Source organism: Malus sylvestris, chromosome 12 (genome assembly GCF_916048215.2).
Source record: "Malus sylvestris chromosome 12, drMalSylv7.2, whole genome shotgun sequence".
NCBI lineage: Eukaryota > Viridiplantae > Streptophyta > Magnoliopsida > Rosales > Rosaceae > Malus > Malus sylvestris.
Window position 1 is genome coordinate 4,037,566 of NC_062271.1, and position 13,077 is coordinate 4,050,642.

A 13,077-nucleotide genomic window follows, 5' to 3' on the forward strand; every position below is an offset into this window, starting at 1 on the left:
TCTGATCAACTGTCATGAGGTATTTGCCGGTGGAATTCGTGACCTTGACAGCAGTTGAGGATGAGTACTCGAGAGCAATGCTAAGTAAGCAACCAGGCAAAGGCTCCAGGCAGTCAGTTCCAAATTGGAGGTTTGATTTCAGGTTCCGACTGACTGCTCTCTTTCTCCTTGTCCTGCAGGTGTGGACAAGGACAAAGACAAAGACAGGGAGAAAGCATGATATGGGATACTCTTGCTTTCGACCCTGATGATATGAGATACTCTTGTTCTTGGTGTGGCTTATTTGCTGAGGTATTATCGGGGGGAAATAAAGCTGAGTATTTCGAGAGGTTATGTTGAGGGTGCCTTTTCGAATGCGAGAAAGGGTTGAGCATTTTTGCAGGTTTGCCTGTCCGTTGAGGAGGGAGGTCAATGTATATAGGGATTTCCCAATAACAAGTAGTAATGCTATTCCTTTACCCTTCTTGGTCACAGCAATGCAGTGGGAGCTGCCAGCTTCACGTGTTTTAATTTTGTCAGAGCACTTTGAAAAAGTGGTATGTGGTATCTGGAAAGCTGATATTACGTGTGAAGATTACAGACAAGCTTTATCTAAGGAAATCTGGCTCTCGAAGTTCTGAGAGTTGTGCCTCTTCGGTTTTCGAACAAGCAATCCCGTCGAGGATCTGACTCTCGAGATTCGGAAAGCGGTGCTACTCCGGTTTTTGAGAAAGTAATTATGTTGGGAGTCTTTTCTCGAATGTGAGTAAAGGTTGGACGTTCTTGCCAACCTGTCTTGCCGCAAAACACGGAGGTCAACACACATAGGGACTTTCCAGTTGTCAAGCAGTGGTGCTGTTCCTTTACCCTTATGGGTAATAGTAGGGTAGCTGGAACTTCGAAATTCTCGTGCCTAAACTTTGTCAGAGATATTTGACAAAGTTATATGTGGTACCCGAGGAGTTGATGGTGCATATGGAGAGCGGTGATTGAACAGTAAGATTCACGTGCTTTCTACTTCACCAGAAATCTTCGACAGAGTGCCCGTAATTTCCGCAAAGCTGATTGTGCATGTGACAGGTGCTGACGAGGCTGAAAAAGCAGGTGCTTCTTCGATTTCTGAGATCGGCCCTCGTGGTCTCTGAGCAGCCCAGCTTTTGAGAAAGCAAACGCCTCTTCGATTTCTGAGATCGGCCCTCGTGGTCTCTGAGCAGCCCAGCTTTTAAGAAAACAAACGCCTCTTCGATTTCTGAAGCTCCGTCGAGTGCAGATTTTTATAGAGGCTGGCATTAAGTTCCACAGCACACTTGAATCTCTACCAGTAGAAGCTCATTTCTTGCACTTCTAAGATCTTGATTTGTCTGACCTCTTCCTTCTTCAACACATTTGAAAATGTCTGGACCCTCCGACCGTCGTTTTGACTTGAACCTTGGAGAAGAGACAGCCACGCCTTCTCCAGACAACATATGGCGCCCATCCTTCATATCCCCTACTGGTCCTCTTACCGTTGGGGATTCTGTGATGAAGAATGATATGACCGCTGCAGTGGTGGCCAGGAACCTTCTCACTCCCAAAGATAATAGACTACTTTCCAAACGGTCTGATGAGTTGGCTGTTAAGGACTCTCTGGCTCTTAGTGTTCAGTGTGCAGGTTCTGTGTCTAATATGGCCCAACGCCTATTTGCTAGAACCCGCCAAGTTGAATCATTGGCTGCTGAAGTGATGAGTCTCAAACAGGAGATTAGAGGGCTCAAGCATGAGAATAAGCAGTTGCACCGGCTCGCCCATGACTATGCTACAAACATGAAGAGGAAGCTTGACCAGATGAAGGAATCTGATGGTAAGGCTTTACTTGATCATCAGCGGTTTGTGGGTTTGTTCCAAAGGCATTTATTGCCTTCGTCCTCTAGGGTTGTACCTGGTAATGAAGCTTCAAATGATGAACCTCCAATGCCTCCTCCTTCTGGGGTTTTGTCAAGTACTGAGGCTCCGGATAACCACCCTCCGGTGCTTTCTCTTTCTGGGGCTCTACCGACTGCTGAGACTTCCCCTAAGCAACCTTTGTGAAGGCTCCCTTTTGTTTGTTTATTTTGACTCATGTATATGTACATATTTGTGGCTTATCGAAAATATTAATAAATAAGCTTTGCTTCATTTCAACATATTGTGTTAAATACACCAAAGCCTTCTTCATAAAGTTCTTTGAATTTTTGCTTTTGTTGAAACCTGTATTGTTGAAGCTTTGTGAGTGAAGCATGTAGTTTGAGGTAGTGTTCCCTTAATTTCCCGAGTGAGGAAAACTTCTCGGTTGGAGACTTGAAAAATCCAAGTCACTGAGTGGTTGTGAGACTGCCGAGTATCAAGGTGCAGTAGCATATGGTGGGAGTCCCCCAAGTCTTCAGGCGAAGAGAGTTGCCGAATGAGGTGTCTCGCGTGTTACTAATTTGTCAAAGTAACGAATCCTTGTTTCGATGTCACACATTCGTATATGCTTTATCTAAAAATATTTCCAACTTTTGTGTGTTTGATGCTGCATGCTATTGACTAGACAAGATCAAGTGCAATTAGTAGCTTTTCTCTCTTTTTCATCTTTTCTTTGGTGGAATTGCTTTTCGTTTCCACTAATCAGCCTGAGTGGATGCAAGATAACACCATTCTCTATAGCTCAGATTGCAAAGTCGTCTTCATGAAAGTTTTTCCTTATCTTGTGAACTACAACATATCCAAATTTGAGATCCATCGGAGTAGTACAACTTCAGAAATTCAAGTATGATGAGTAACTGTTCATCAATGTTCTGTTAATCCGTCAGACTTGTTGTGAGCTTCGAAACTCCATTTTCTCTTGTTCAGATCAACATACTTTCTTCATCGAAGTTGTTCCTTAACTTGTGAACTACAACATATCCAAATTTGAGGTCCCTCGGAGCAGTATAACTCCAGAAATCCAGGTATGATGAGTGACTGTTTATCATTTGTCTGTCAACCCGTCAGAGTTGTTGTGAGCTTTGAAACTCTATTTTCTCTTGCTCAGATCAGCATGCTTTCTTCATTGAAGTTGTTCCTCAGCTTGTGAACTACAACATATCCAAATTTGAGATCCCTCGGAGCAGTATAACTCCAGAAATCCAGGTATGATGAATGACTGGTTATTATTTTTCTGTCAACCCGTCAGATTTGTTGTGAGCTTCAAAAACTCCATTTTCTCTTGCTCAGATCAACATACTTTCTTCATTGAAGTTGTTCCTCATCGTCTCTTTCATAACATATCAAAAATTCAGAATGAACTAATGGTTAAATATTTCCAGATCTTCGAAACATCACAGCAGCTTCGAAATCTGCAAGAATCCGACTGTCATGCTTGGAGCTTCAACACTTTAATTTCCGTCGCTCAAACAGAAATGGTTCCTTCTTGAAAGTTGTTCATATGCTCAAGAACTATAGGGTGTCCAAAATTCAGCTCCATTGGAGAAGAGCAGAGGTTGCAGAAATTTGATAGATGAAAGGAGGCGGAAGAGGGAGAGAGAGAAAAAGTCTCTTGGGTTGGATTTCTATTTTGGGGCAGATTCCAATTTTTGTAGCACCTTCATTATTGATGAATTGCTTGTACTTTTGTCCATTATGAAACTTGGGACTTTGGCTTGTTGTTGGATCTATTATAATATGTTTGGGAACATATATAAGTGAATAAATAAGAAGGAAAATTTTGGGCCCTTGTGGGTGTAAAACAAAAAATGTTTATGTTTACCCAAGTGTTTTTGTACAAGTTCAAGGGCATCTTGGGTTTTGTGAACAAAATTTGTTTATTTGGAGCAAGGTTTTGTGTTGAAGCTTTGTAGGTGAAGCTTTGTAGATGAAGCTTTCGAGGTGAAGCTTTGATGGTGAAGCTTTGATGGTGAAGCTTTGTAGATGAAGCTTTCTGGGTGAAGCTTTGATGGTGAAGCTTTGTAGATGAAGCTTTCTGGGTGAAGCTTTGATGGTGAAGCTTTGTAGATGAAGCTTTCTGGGTGAAGCTTTGTAGATGAAGCTTTCTAGGTGAAGCTTTGATGGTGAAGCTTTCTGGGTGAAGCTACGTAGGTGAAGCTTTGTAGATGAAACTTTCTGGGTGAAACTTTTTGGATGAAGCTTTTTTTTTTTTTTTTTTTTGGGTGAAGCTGTTTTAAGTGAAGTTTTTTGGCTGTGTATGAATAGATCTATTGTTTGGATATAAGCCATTGTTTGGTTGTTCCTTTCTTTGTATAGTCTTGTCGACACATACTTAGATTTTGTTTCGTGTTGGATATATCTGCTTTGAGGTTTCAACACTTGAGTGTTCCATTGCTAGGAATGTAAAAGAGTGAGGGCTGAGTTGGCTAAATTACCTCTTTATTGAATTCATTGCCAAATGGCCTTCATTACATAGGATGCCGAACGGCTATAGCTCAACACTTGTACATCGTGAGTCTATTTGTAGTAGTACTTCAAGTGATCAGCGTTCCATGGATGGCCAAGGGTCTTGCCATCGGAGCTTCTAAGTGTGTAAGAGCTAGGGCGACTGATGCCAATGACTTCATACGGTCCATCCCAGTTTGGACTAAGTGTGCCTTCACTCGGGACTCTGTCGCAGAGTAATCTTTTCTTTAAGACCCAATATCCTATTTTGAAAGAACGAGGCTTGACCCTAGAGTCATAATAGTTGGAGATGCGCTGCTTGTAGGCGACATTCCTCAAGTGAGCTTGGTTTCTGTGTTCCTCGACTAAATCCAAGTTGAGGGTGAGTTGTTTGTCATTTTCACTTTGAATGTAGTTCTGGACTCGGAATGTTGCTTGCTCGAGCTCAACAGGGACAACTGCCTCTGTGCCAAAGGCAAGTGAGAATGGAGTTTCTCCTGTTGAAGTCCGATATGAAGTGCGATATGACCAAAGAACTTGGGGTACAAATTCTGGCCAACAGCCTTTAGCTTTGTCCAAGCTGGTTTTCAAAGTGCGCTTGATTATTTTGTTGATGGCCTCAACTTGTCCATTAGACTGGGGATGAGCTGGAGAGGCAAAGCATAAGTTGATGTTGAACTTAGAGCAGAACAACCTGAACTTCTTGTTGTCAAACTGTCGCCCATTGTCAGTGACTATCGCATTGGGAATGCCGAATCTACAAAGGATGTTCTTCCACACGAAGTTTTCTATCTTTGCCTCAGTAATGGTTGCCAAGGGTTCTACTTCGGCCCACTTTGTGAAGTAGTCCACTGCATCGACTGCGTAACAGACTTTGCCCTTCCCTGCCGGCATTGGGCCGATCAAATCAAGTCCCCACTGGGCGAAGGGCCAAGGGCTGATCATAGGAGTAAGAGGCTCTGGAGGGGAATGAGGAATAGTCGCATATCGTTGACATTTGTCACATGAGCGGGATACTTTGATGGCATCCTGGTGGAGTGTTGGCCAGTAATATCCTTGGCGAAAAGTCTTGTGTGCTAGGGACCGAGATCCAGCATGATCTCCACAGACTCCCTCATGTATTTCCCGAAGGACGATTTCCGCCTCGGCAGGCGTAAGACACCTTAAGTATGGCAGGCTAAAACCTCGCTTATAGAGTTGATCATTGATGATCAGGTAGCGGGTAGACTTGTATCGAATTTGCTTAGCCTGGACTTTATCATTTGGGAGGGTGCCATGAGCAAGGTAATTATAGATCGGGGTGATCCAACTATCCCCCTGTTGTAAGTTGCATACTTCTGCGGCCATGGTGCTTGGTGTTGCCAACAGTTCGACATGAATTTTTCTTCCAATCTTGTCTTCCACAGCCGAGGCGAGGCGAGCCAGGGCGTCTGCATGACTGTTTGCCGCTCGAGGAACTTGGGTGATCTGGTAGTGGAAGTGCTTGAGCAAAAGTTGTGTTTGCGCAAGATATGCTGCCATGGAGCTATCCTTAGCATCAAAGTTGTTGGTAACCTGGTTGACCACCAATTGGGAGTCACTGAAAATATCAATTTGTTTAACCCCGAGGTGTTTGGCCAAACATAATCCTGCTAGAAGGGCTTCATACTCGGCCTCATTATTTGATGCCTTGAATTTGAAACGAAGAGCATACTCCATTGCTACTTTGTCGGGTGTAGTCAAGACTAGTCCCGCTCCACAGCCCTGTTGGTTGGATGAGCCATCAACATACAGACTCCATGCTGGGGTTGTTGGTTCTATCTTCTGAGCTTCCGGGGGTAATGAAGCCACTGCTTCAGGTGTAGAAGCAATGTCAACTGGATATGTGAAGTCGGCAATTAAGTCTGCCACTGCTTGGCCCTTCTCAGCTGGCTTTGGTTGGTAGGAGATGTCAAACTCACCCAACGATATTGCCCATTTGATCATTCGCCCTGAAGTGTCAGGACTTTGGAGTATCTGTCGAAGAGGATAATTGGTAAGCACGATGATGGAGTGCGCTTGGAAGTAAGGGCGGAGTTTTCGAGCAGACATGACCAATGCCAGAGCCAATTTCTCAATGTTAGAGTACCGTGTCTCCGCATCTTGTAAGGCTTTGCTAGCGTAGTAGACAGGTCGCTCAATATTCCCATCCTTTCGAATGAGAACGGAACTTACGGCTGAAGCTGATACCGATAGGTAGATAATGAGAATGTCTCCTACCTCGGGCTTGGAGAGTAGAGGGGCTTTACTTATGTACTCCTTGAGGTTTTTGAATGCCTCGGCACATTCATCAGTCCATGTAATGTACTTCCTACTTCCTTTAAGTGCTTTAAAAAAGGGAGCACATTTGTCTGTGGCCTTAGAAATGAACCTGGTTAAGGCTGCCACCTTGCCAGTAAGGCTCTGGATGTCCTTTGAAGTTACCGGTTCCTTCATGTCGAGGATTGCTTTGATCTTCTCGGGATTAGCTTCAATGCCTCGTTGGCTAATCATGAAACCTAAGAATTTGCCAGAGCCTACGCCGAAGGCACATTTGTTGGGGTTTAACCTCATTCGATACCTCTTCAAAATAGTGAAAGTTTCAGATAGGTTGGTGATGTGTTGGTCAGCATGTTTGCTCTTGACTAACATATCATCAACGTAAACTTCCATGCTCTTCCCAATCTGCTCGGCGAACATTGAGTTGACTAGTCTCTGATAAGTCGCTCCTGCATTCTTTAGGCCGAAAGGCATGACTTTATAGCAGTATAGTCCTCTGTCGGTAGTGAAGGCTGTGTGTTATTGATCCGAAGGGTTCATGAGGATTTGGTTGTATCCTGAGTAAGCATCCATGAAGCTCAGGAGTTCACACCCGGCCGTAGAGTCTATAAGTCTGTCAATAAGAGGAAGAGGGAAGCTATCTTTCGGACACCCTTTGTTTAGGTCGGTGTAGTCAACACACATTCTCCACAAGACCTTTTGAAGCAAAAGACTTTCTTTGGTCGGATTTTTCTTAACAAGGACCACATTTGCTACCCATGTCGGGTAATTGACTTCGCGGACAAAGCCTATGCCTTTGAGTTTTTCAACTTCTGCTTTCATTGCCTCGTATCGTTCAGCGTCATAAGATCTTCGCTTCTGTCTCACCGGCTTGATCTTGGGGTCAATACTCAAACGATGACAGATGACATCGGGAGAGATGCCTGGCATGTCCTCGTATGACCAGGCGAAGACTTTAGTGTTCTCTTTCAAAAAAGATATCAATGCTAACCGAAGGGGTGGTGACAATGTGGTGCCAATCTTCACCATGCGATCTGGATAATCTCTTGAGATAGGTACCTTCTCCAACTCTTCAGCAGGTTGGGCTTGCTGGGTGAAAGAGTCATCTCGAGGATCATCGGGTTGATTGTTGCTATCAGGAAGATCCAAGTTCGCTTCATCTAGGCTGGTCTTTGTGACTTGGTCATGTACAGACAGGGTTTCCTTGGGTCCGGGCAAGTGTTGTTGCTTAACTGAAGTGTTGTAACATGATCGTGCACTAAGCTGATCTCCTCTGATGTAGCCGTTGCCATGGGGGGTTGGAAATTTCATCAACAGCATATGCGTGGATACCATAGCCTTGAGATCATTGATGCCTGTGCGCCCAAAGATGACATTGTATGCCGTTGGGCAGTCAACCATTAGGAAGTTAGTGGTAATGGTAGCCGTGTAAGGGCCTGTACCAATAGTAAAGGGTAAATGTATGCTCCCTAAGGGTTGCACGATATCACCGGAGAAGCTTATCAGAGGAGAAATCGAGCGATCGAGCAAGTGTTCAGCTACACTGAGTGCCCTGAAAGCTTCGGCAAACATGATATTGACCGAAGCCCCTGTGTCTACGAGGATTCGTCGAACATCAAAGTTGGCTATGTGAGCCTCCACGATCAATGGGTCGTTATGAGGGTAGATGATGCCTCTTTCTTCCTCAGGGTAGAAACATATCGGATCCCAGTTAGGCTTTTGATACTTCCCTCCCCTGATGTCTTCCACGTGAAACACTTGATGACCAGGCCTCAGAATTCGTTCACTGTTTTTCATGGCCCTATTGGAAGATTCAGATATGGGTGTGCCGCCGCTTATGGAATATATGACATTCACCTGGCGTTGGTTACGGTTATCCCTTTGAGGGTGAAGGAGGAATTGATCAATTTTTCCTTCTCGTGCCAAAGCTTCAATACGATCACGGAGGATGATACATTTCTCGCTATCATGGCCGTTATGCTCATGGTAGCAACAAAACATGCCCGCGTTATTCGGGGGCGTGTAATCTGGGTGCCTCGGCTTTGGCTTTGGTATCAGGTGAGCTATGCTGGGGTAAATGGCCGCGCATGTGGCATTCAAGGGCGTGTATGTCTCATACCTTGGGGTAGGGGGTATCTTGACGCGGGTTTGACCCACTGCATTGACTGCCTGGGGGCGAGCGTTATTGTGGCGATACCCTTGGTTATCGGGATAGTGTCCCTTACTCTTTTTACTGGAAGGAGAGTGGTGAGGATGGAAATCTTTCCTCTTGCCTTGAAATTGATATGTCTGTTGATTCGGTGAAGCATTATGCAAGGCATGGGGAGGTGCCACTGCTGTTTGGAAAGTCGAGGTCTTCTCATTTAGGTGAGTCTGGCTTCCACCTCCCACTTGTTGATAAAGGATGGTTGTAGGGGGTTTCTCCTGATATGTCTTTGCCTCGGCGGAGGCATGGTTATAAGCCTGCGCCATCACCTCAGAGTAAGTCTTCCAAGTATTGGCATTGATCATGTATTTAAAGAAACAATCACGTAGGCCTGCCGTGAAGGCTTTGAGGGCAGTCTTGTCGTCTGCCTCGGCACACCGGGAGTATTCATGGCTGAAGCGGCCAGCATACATACGTAATGACTCGTCTGGCTTCTGGCGGATAGTGTACAAGTCATCTGCAGAGTGCAAGCGATCGGTTTGGAAAATGTGTTGGGAAACAAATAGTTTTCGCAATTCCTCAAATGAGTCTACCGTCTCAGGTGTAAGACGACAATACCAATTTAGAGCTCCACCAGAGAGGGTGGAGGGGAAGAGAAGACATCGCTCTTCGTCGGTGTGCATCCGGTATGCCATGGTGGACTCAAAGAGGTTAAGGTGCTCAATCGGGTCATCTTTTCCAGTATAAAGTTGCAAGCCAAGCTTTTGCTTTGTCTTTGCTTGAAGGGGGTGTTGAGGATCCTCCTTGTAAGAGGGCCAGGCCTGGGTTGGTTCCAGTCAGGTATTTCAGCCTGACGTTCAGCCTTCAACTTGTTTACTTCCTCAAGAAGTTGTAGGACAAGGGGGTCCTGAGCGGAGTTATGTGTCACTGGAGCTTTCTTTCGTAAATCTCCATCTCCTCTTGGAATTAGGAAGGTTTGATCAAGGGCATGTGATTTTTCCCTGGACTCGCTGTACTGGCTTCCAGGGTATGTCTGTCGGAACACCTCTGAGTCCCCTGTACCCTCATGTCTCTCTGGGACTTGTTGCCCCTTCCCCAAATTGGTGGCCGGCTTGGGCCGTGGCAGGGGACCGAGTCTCTCAGAAATCCTTGGGTCATTAATCTTTGAGCTTATATGGATGGAATTCTCTCGACGTTGCTTCAGGAAATCCCGACAATCGCGAAAGACGGCTTTCGATCCTTCTGCCCCTTCAGCAAAGAGGTGTCTCCCTCCACTTCTCATGGTTCAGGTCGAAGCAACTGGGTTAAGAGAAGCCTCATGTTGATTATCAAGTCGAGGGGTAATCTGTTCCCTATCAGGGATATCTATGTCGAATGCATGTGACCCTCCATGTTGGAGGGCACCCAGTTGATGGTTGACTTCCACGGGGGCAACAAGCTCGCGTGTCTGAGCTTGCCTAGCTTCGTGGAGTGTCTCGAAGAGCTTCTCATATTGCTCCTGGAGGACCTCATTCCTCATTGCTATCTTGTTGTTCTGAGCTTCCAACTCATCGACTTTAGCTTGAAGAAGAACTCGTTTTCCTTCCTTCTTTCGTTGTTTCGCACTATGTGCAAGGGGGGTGTCATTCTGTGTGCTGTGGCTTCCTTCGCTTCCCATGTTGGAGAGGGATGCCTGATCAAAAGAAAGTGTACGAATGATAGAAACCAGCTTGACACAGCTGAAGAGAGTAGGAATAAGTGTCGTTTCCCACAGACGGCGCCAAATGTTGATGCACAAAATCAGCGAAGACTTTGGTACAACAGAAAGTGTCAGGTTTTGTGACCTTCGCTTGGTTGCTTCGGTCACTAGTGAGGATAAGTACGTAAATGAATAGAGACAGAGAAGCAAACACAGGATGTACGTGGTTCACCCAGATTGGCTACGTCCACGGAGTAGAGGAGTTCTTATTAGTAGTGAAGGGCTTACACAAGTACAAAGGATCAAGCTCTCAATTTAGTGAGTTCTTGTGAATGATTTAACCCAAATGGCATTAGGCCATATTGTGGGGGAATGACCCCTATTTATAGAAAAACTTGTAGCTTTGTCACATTGACATGTGTCATGTTGACATGTGTCATGTTGTGATTGGTTCTTGATGTCGACACGTGCTGCGCTCTGATTGGCTTCTAATCTTGACACGTGTCGAGTAGTGATTGGCCTCCTGGTCGGAGGGGAACTCTTCTGGGTCCTTGACAGTATAGCGTTGGCCGGTGCTCGGTAGTTTCGGGATTGGTCAAGTATGGTACAAACAGACTGCAACACTCCTTCTTATGTGTGTAAATACTCAAACAAATATCGCATCAGATCTTTAGCAGATAAGGTAGAACAATTGATGAAGTCAGCAGCACAATGGGCGAATGCGAGTCTCAAATTTAAGAAAGTATGCATTGGTAGTAAAACTCACAAAACCTCGCTATGGTAAAACCCAAGGTGGGAGAAAAACCCATAGACTAAGGAGAAAAGTGAGAAGTATGCATAATGTCTAAAACAAACGCCAAACATGAGGAAAGTAGTGAACTCAACGAAGTATGATCATCCCAGGATGGGTGCCTCATCAAAACCTCGTTAGGTAGCAAAGACCCAGTGGGAAAAATACTCCTAATCGTAGGAAAAAGAGTACATTAAGATCAAGTAAGTATTCTTCAGGATACTCCCCTTGAGTTAGACATAACTTTCAAATAAGAGAACTATAAGCAATTCAATTCAGATAATTTACATATATCGATTCCTTGGACGAGCTTCTGAAAAGTAAACTTGGGTAATGACTTGGTGAAGAGATCGGCCAGGTTGTCCTAGGAACATATTTGCTTGACTTCAATGTTCTGATGCTGTTGTTACTGGTGAGAGTAAAAAAACTTCGTTGCTATGTGCTTAGTGTTGTCTCCCTTGATGTATCCCTTCTTTAGCTGTTCGATACATGCTGCGTTGTCTTTGAAGATCATCGTAGAAAGGTCAACGACTGAAGTAAGACCACTAGTGCTTCGAATATGTTCCATAACTGCTCTCAGCCAAAAGCACTTATGCGATGCTTTATGTAAGGCGAGAATCTCAGCATGGTTCAAAGAAGTCACAACTAGCGTTTGCTTGGTAGACCTCCAAGATATAGTGGTGTTTCCAACTGTAAAGACATAGCTCGTTTGAGAACGTGCCCTATGTGGGTCAAACAGATATTTAGCATCTGTGTAACCAACAAAGTAGGAATCAATCCAAGAACCGATGGGGGCGACAACTCTTGAAGATTGGCGGGTATAGAACAAGCCTAAATTTGTCGTACCCTTGAGGTAGCAGAAAATGTCTTTAACACCATTCCAGTGCGTACTTGTGGGCACATTGTTGTATCTAGCCAACAGATTAATAACAAAAGAGATGTCGGGTTTAGTGCATTGAGCCAAATACAATAAAGCCCCAATTGCACTTAGGTATGGAACTTTGGGTTCCAAAATCTCTTCCTTATCCTCATTTGGACGGAAGGGATCTCGTTTAGCATCTAGAATCCAAACGACCATATGTGTACTCAAATGTTTCGCTTTATCCTCATTAAAACGTTGCAACACCTTTTGGGTGTAGTTCGATTGATGTACTAGGATTCCATCCGAACAATGCTCGATCACCAGGCCAAGACAATATCAAGTTTTCCTAAGATTTTTCATCTCAAATTCCGATTTCAAGTGCGCGATAATTTCCTCAAGCTCTACGGGAGTTCCGATGAGGTTCATGTTGTCGACATAAACTGCAATGATTGTAAATCCGGAATGTGACTTCTTTATGAACACGCAGGGGCATAATTCGTTGTTCACATAACCCTGACTTATCAAATATTCACTTAGATGGTTATACCACATCCATCCGGATTGTTTCAATATGTAGAGTGATCTCTTCAATCTAATAAAGAGAGTGTTCTGTGGTCTAAAACTATTTCAACAAGTCAATGGAAGTCCTTTTAGAACTTTCATGTAGATTTCCATATCTAGATCCCTATAAAGATACGCGGTTACCACGTCTATAAGCTGCATATTTAGTTTTTCGGAAACTACTAAACTGATTAGGTAGCGGAATGTTATGACGTCCATTACATGGGAATACGTCTCCTCATAATCAATCTCAGGGCGCTGAGAGAAGCCTTGTGCTATGAGGCGTGCTTTGTACCACACTATTTCATTCTTCTCATTACGCTTCTTCATGAAAACCCACTTGTAGCCAACAGGCTTTACATGTGGTGATGTAGGAACAATAGGTCAAAACACCTTACATTTAGCAAACGAATCAA

At 44.4% G+C, this 13,077-nt stretch overlaps 1 long non-coding RNA gene across 1 annotated transcript; it reads left to right on the forward strand.

Annotated features, from left to right (window-relative positions):
• The first annotated feature begins 2,479 nt into the window (after positions 1–2,479).
• Positions 2,480–3,618, forward strand: LOC126594336 (uncharacterized). Its single transcript, XR_007613215.1, has 3 exons — positions 2,480–2,927; positions 3,011–3,108; positions 3,285–3,618. It is a non-coding gene; the product is annotated as an uncharacterized LOC126594336 (long non-coding RNA).
• The last annotated feature ends 9,459 nt before the right edge of the window (positions 3,619–13,077 follow it).